The sequence below is a fragment of the Salminus brasiliensis genome, chromosome 7, assembly GCF_030463535.1.
Source record: "Salminus brasiliensis chromosome 7, fSalBra1.hap2, whole genome shotgun sequence".
NCBI classification, from domain to species: Eukaryota; Metazoa; Chordata; class Actinopteri; order Characiformes; family Bryconidae; genus Salminus; species Salminus brasiliensis.
In genome coordinates this window covers 36,163,539-36,169,919 of record NC_132884.1, presented here as the reverse complement: position 1 = coordinate 36,169,919, position 6,381 = coordinate 36,163,539, and positions in this window count along the sequence as shown.

Below are 6,381 nucleotides of genomic sequence, written 5' to 3'. Positions count from 1 at the left end.
CCTCTCTAGAGAGGTCACCCAGGTGCTCGTTCAGTCTCTCGTCACTTCAAGACTTGATTACTGCAGCTCTCTTCTGGCTGGTATCCCTGTGTGCACCATCAGGCCCCTGCAATTTATCCAGAATGCAGCGGCACGGGTCGTCTTCAACATTTCTAAATTCAGCCATGTTACTCCACTGCTGCGTTCTCTTCACTGGCTTCCTGCAACTGCTGCCTGCATCAGATTCAAAACCCTGATGCTGGCCTACAAAGCCAAGACTGGACCAACCCCTCCGTAACTTGATGGCAATGGTCAAAAGCCGATTTGCACCAAGAGCACTTCGAGCTTCAAGTACTGCTCGGCTTGACCCACCGTCAGATCCACGGAAGACAAGCGTCCAGGCTTTTTTCTGTCCTGGCACCAAAGTGGTGGAACGAGCTTCCCCTGGGTGTCCGAACAGTGGAGTCGCTCGCTATCTTCAAACCCAGACTAAAGACCCACCTCTTCCGAGAGGACTTGGGTGAAGAGTAGAGTACTGTGGTCTCCATATTGACTTTAGTAGAGTCTAAACTTAGAGGTATCTTTGAATTTTTAGTCTATTTAAACTAGCTGAGGTTTTTCTTGAGTAAAGAGCGAAACACTTTTGTAAGTCGCTCTGGATAAAAGCGTCTGCTAAATGCCTTAAATGTAAATGTCTCCTTGACCCTGTTTACACCTGGTCACATTAAGTGACTGGTATCTGGATTGTATCCTGATGAGAGTTTAGCCCCATGCATTAACATTTGGTAGTCAAAGCATCTCCAGTTAGTCAGACTGAAATCTGATCGCTGTGTGAGACAGAATATGCAAATTCGCTTGGCGCATACCAATTATTGCTGGTGTTTCGGTTGTACTGGGAGGGGTTTTGGTTATGAAAGGTGCCTTGGAGAGATGGATGTGTTTACATTGCTATACCACGTGGCTCTAATGTGTCTCAGACCTCATCCTGAAGTGGTTTGAGTGATGGGATTGGTATCTGGTTTGGAGTCTTGGTTGCGTTTACACCTGCATTTTTCTGTGGCTCCGCCTTATTCAGATATAGTCCTGATTCTGTGTCTCAACAATATCTCTCTCTCATTTTTTCCTCACTCTCTGTGTCTCAACTATGTCTCTCTGTCTCTTTTTGTGTCTTTCCCTCTCTCGCTCTTCCCCTCTCTCATTCTGTCAGGCTGTAACAGATGTTAAAGGCCTACACTCCTATACATCTCCCTCCTCCTCCTCCTCCTCTCGGGGTGAGCGGAAGCTGTTTATGTGAAAATTATGCATCTCTCCATGACTCACTCTCCATTCTGCTCCACTGCCTTTATGCTCTTGCTGATTTGGACGTGGACACACACACAGTGACACTCAGACTATGACATACACATGCATACACACACCCATATATCTTATATAGCCTCATTTATATTCCTTGTCATGGGCGAAATGTATGTCTTCAGTGCTGGAGAGAGACGGCAATGGTGGACGTATATGTGCATGGGGAAGGCCAGGTTACAAGTGACATTTATTCTCGGGCACAGTGTGTGTCTGGGGATTGCGGAAACGTGTAAGAGAGGGTAAAAAGGAGAGGTAGGGATGGAAGGATTGTTCACTGCTGGAAAACAGAACAGAAACATTCTGCTACATACAAAAACACAGCTAGCATTCATCATCAATCCATTAGCTAATTAGATGTGGTTCAGAATATTGTTAGAGCAGCTGGGAGTTCATAATGTCATCCATATAGACGCCGACGCTTCATACAACATGATCCTACTGCACCATGTACCATGCATTATCACCCTCAGTAATGTAAGAAGTCTAGTTTTACATCTATCAGCCATAACATTAATACCACTTGCCTAATACTGAGTAGGTCTCCCTTGTGTTGCCACAATAGATCTGAGCATTCGGATCATGGACTCCAGAAGACCTCTGAAGGCGTCTGGTGGTATCTGGCACCAAGCTCCCAGCTCTTAAAGTTGGGAGGTTGGTCCTGCAGGAATCAGTGCATTAAGGCTTGGATACCCATTACCCTGTTGCTGATTCACTGCTTGTCCTTTCTTGGACCACTTTTGGTAGGTACTGACTACTGCATACCTCCAAGTTTTGGAGATTTTCTGACCCAGTCGTCTAGCCATCACAGTTTGGCCCTTGTCAGAATTGCTCAGATTTCTAAGCTTGCCTATTTTTCCTTCTTTTTACATCTTTGTCACCTTCAAAAACTGATTGGTCACTTGCTGCCTAATATGTAGATCTAGCCCCTTGACAGACGCGGCGGTCAATAAATGTTTTTCACCTCAGCTGTCGGTGGTACTAATGTTATGGCTGATTGATGTACACTATAAAAGTCTATATATTTTACAGTGAAAAACTATCAAACCATGAAACTCTAGCAGAACTTGTAATCTCTGTAACAGTGAAATACCATAAATCCATAAATCAGCCCAAGCATTCATTTGTGCATCTCTTTTTTGGAAAGAAAATATTCAAATTATTCCAATGTAAATAGTCTTGCACTCTATTTATAATCTAAACTGTCAGTAATATTAATATAGCAGCAAAGATGCTTGGTTTTTCATATTCATTTTGTTTTGAAAAAGTACACTACACTTAAATTTCACTGAACTGGAGATGGATCTAATCATTTCCTGTATGTTGATGTTTTCTCAACAAGGACAAGTCCACTGTGCTGTTACAAAAAAAATGCAGCGGGTCTGAGTGTGTAACATTTAATAGTGGCTCCTATAATAGTTCTCATTGGCTCCTAGGATCATCTATTTGCATATTGGATGTGTCCTCACCCCATTTACTCACTGTCTGTGTGTAGTCATTCTCCCCATGCTACCTTCTCTTGGGTGTATGTTTATAGTTTATATAATGGCCTCAGTGTTGAAGGCTGTAAGAGTAAGTTACCAGTTTCTAAGCAGCTGAGTGTGACTCTCTGCTGGCTGGGTGTAGCAGTGGTCACTCTTGCATTACCACAGGACTATACTGTCAGTTATTTTGCTGAATTTAAGATTAGGAATGAAAATTATGTGACACTAAGAATATTTAGTTTTTTTTTCTATTTTTTTCTAATTTATTCACTGTAATATACTGTAAACAAAATGTTATTATACATAAAATTTATGGTTGACAAAAAAGCATACTGTCATGTCTTAAACATTCTGATTGTATAATTTACAATGTACTGCCAGTACTTTACCATAAATTGTACTATTTGTTTTACAATGTTATACGTCCCAATGTATCCATACCCCCCTTTTATTCAGTCAATTCATCTACTTTAAGGTGCACCCATTGTTGACATAGACATTTGATTGCACACACACACAGCTTGTATAATCTCTATAGAAAAACACTGCATGTGTAACATAGGTAGGAGATGAGTCAGGATGGATTTAATAGGGCTTATCCAATACTTCGCACCTATTGAACAGACCGGGTTAAATGCAGGCAGGCAGGTAGGCAGGCAGGCAACACACAGCCAAATCCAAGAAACAAGAATACAAAGCAAAGGTCAGAACACAGGCCTAGAAATCAGGTATGACACATAGAGACTTCGCAAGCACACTCTCAAACACCTCAGTCTATATAAGAGTCTTAATGATGTCTAGATAGGCTGCAGGTCTGTGAAGTTTGGTGTGTGCAGGATGGAGTAGGATTGGAATGATCTATATTTCATAATGAGAAAGTTAACCTAAGGTCACCATGCTCAATGCCAAGCATCAGCTAGAGGAGTATAAAGCCCCCGAAGTTAATTTGATGTTGGTCATCTAGAGCTAATGATACATCAGTAGCTGGCCACACTGATGTCCTTGTGGCTGAATGTGAACAACATGTGTTCCAACATCTACTGTAAAGGCTTTCCGTAAGAGTAGGAGCTTTTACAGCAGCAACGTAAGATAACTCATTATTAGTCCTCTTGATTTCAAAATAAATGTGGGATGGGGAGATTTGGACATACAGTGGTATGGACCCCGGTCAAAATATCTGTCAGTGTCAACAGATTAGCAAGTAAACTATAACCTTCTTTACCATTTGACAAAAAGCAAAAAGGAAAAGTGCCCAAAGCAAAGGTTTGGTCAGTACTAAACAACACCCCATGTGGTGAGCTTCACAGCTTCTTGTTGATGAATTTCACCCATTCTTCCTTACAAGGACTTCTAGTTCTCTGAGATTCTTTCGCTGTCTTGCTGCACTGGTCTGTGGAGGTCTACAACCTTCAGATGGTTTCTGGTGAAGTGGTCCACTGTGGATTTTGAGGTTTGTTTAGGATCATTCCCCTGCCAGATGTAAAGCCATCCAGCTTTTTTTTTTTTTTTTTTTTTACAGCGAGTGTGACGTTTGTCTTCAGAATTTGCTGGTATTTAACTGAATCCATTTTTGCTCTAGAACTGAAATGTTCGCCATGCCACTGGCTGCAACACAAATCTTCTGAATAGTTGGAGAGGTGTTCTTTTCATGCTGTTCTGCACCATTTTCTCCAACTATACCTTTGCTCATTGCAACCAAAACGTTATTTTATAATATAGTATAGATGTTCCTTTGAAAACATCTTCTGAAGAACTTGGTGGTGATCATTTTTTGCACCTGCCTAGAGGAGCCCATGGCTTTGAGAAGTCAGGAGTTTTTGCTAGTTCAGACCATGCCATCTGCATATGATGATTTGAGAAGAGACTTAAGACAGGGGAGAGAACTGGGCTGGAGTTCAAGAAGCTTATGGTTCTACTTATGGTGGGAAGCCAGCCCCCCCTTTAGTAAGTGAAGCCAGGAATGAGAGATGATAGTTAAAAAGGGACATACAAGTACAAGCTAGAGTTGGTATATATATACAGTGGGGAAAAAAGGTATTTAGTCAGTCACCAATTGTGCAAGTTCTCCCACTTTAAAAGATGAGAGAGGCTGTAATTGACATCATAGGTAGACCTCAACTATGAGAGACAGAATGAGAAAAATAATTCTGAAAATCACATTGTCTGATTTTTAAAGAATTTATTTGCAAATAATGGTGGAAAATAAGTATTTGGTCACCTACAAACAAGCAAGATTTCTGTCTGTCACAGACCTGTAACTTCTTCTTTAAGAGACTTCTCTGTCCTCCACTCATTACCTGTATTAATGGCACCTGTTTGAACTCGCTAACAGTATAAAAGACACCTGCCCACAACCTCAAACAGTCACACTCCAAACTCCACTATGGTGAAGACCAAAGAGCTGTCGACGGACACCAGAAACAAAATTGTAGACCTGCACCAGGCTGGGAAGACTGAATCTGCAATAGGCAAGCAGCTTGGTGTGAAGAAATCTACTGTGGGAGCAATAATCAGAAAATGGGAGACCTACAAGACCACTGCTAAGAACTGTTTGGTACAAACACAACTCGTTGTGTTTGGAGGAGAGTAAATGCTGAGTTGCATCCAAAGAACACCATACCAACTGTAAAGCATGGGGGTGGCAACATCACCTATGGACTAGGACGACTGGTCCGTGTACATGAAAGAATGAATGGGGCCATGTATTGTGAGATTTTGAGTGCAAACCTCCTTCCATCAGCAAGGGCATTGAAGATGAAATGTGGCTGGGTCTTTCAGCATGACAATGATCCCAAGCACACTGACAGGGCAACAAAGGAGTGGCTTCGTAAGAAGCATTTCAAGGTCCTGTAGTGGCCCAGCCAGTCTCCAGATCTCAACCCCATAGAAAACCTTTGGAGGGAGTTGAAAGTCCGTGTTGCCGCCGACAGCCCCAAAACATCACTGCTCTAAAGGAGATCTGCATGGAGGAATGGGCCAACATACCAGCAACGGTGTGTGCCAACCTTGTGAAAACTTACAGAAAACGTTTGACCTGTCATTGCCAACAAAGGATATATAACAAAGTATTGAGATGAACTTTTGTTATTGACCAAATACTTATTTTCCACCATTATCTGCATTATTTAAAAATCAGACAATGTGATTTTCAGAATTATTTTTCTCATTCTGTCTCTCATAGTTGAGGTCTACCTATGATGTCAATTACAGGTCTCTCTCATTTTTTTAAGTGGGAGAACTTGCACAATTGGCGACTGACTAAATACTTTTTTCCCCACTGTATATAGGTCGTTAGATTGGGAGGAGGGGCTTCAGACAGGTACCTCCTCCAAAAATTGAGTTATAACAACATATAAAACATTGAAATTTCCACAACCAGACTTTTCCTAGTAAAGAATCTGAACAAGCCATTGCTCTAACAAGCTATGGACTGTGAAATTGTTTACTAAATGATGAGAGTAAGGTTCTTGGGGTACCCCAACTTTTGCATTTTGCACTAATTTGCTTGTTTTCCCTCTCAAACTGGACACAACAGAAATGATACACTGATCTTGCTTAAAATGAT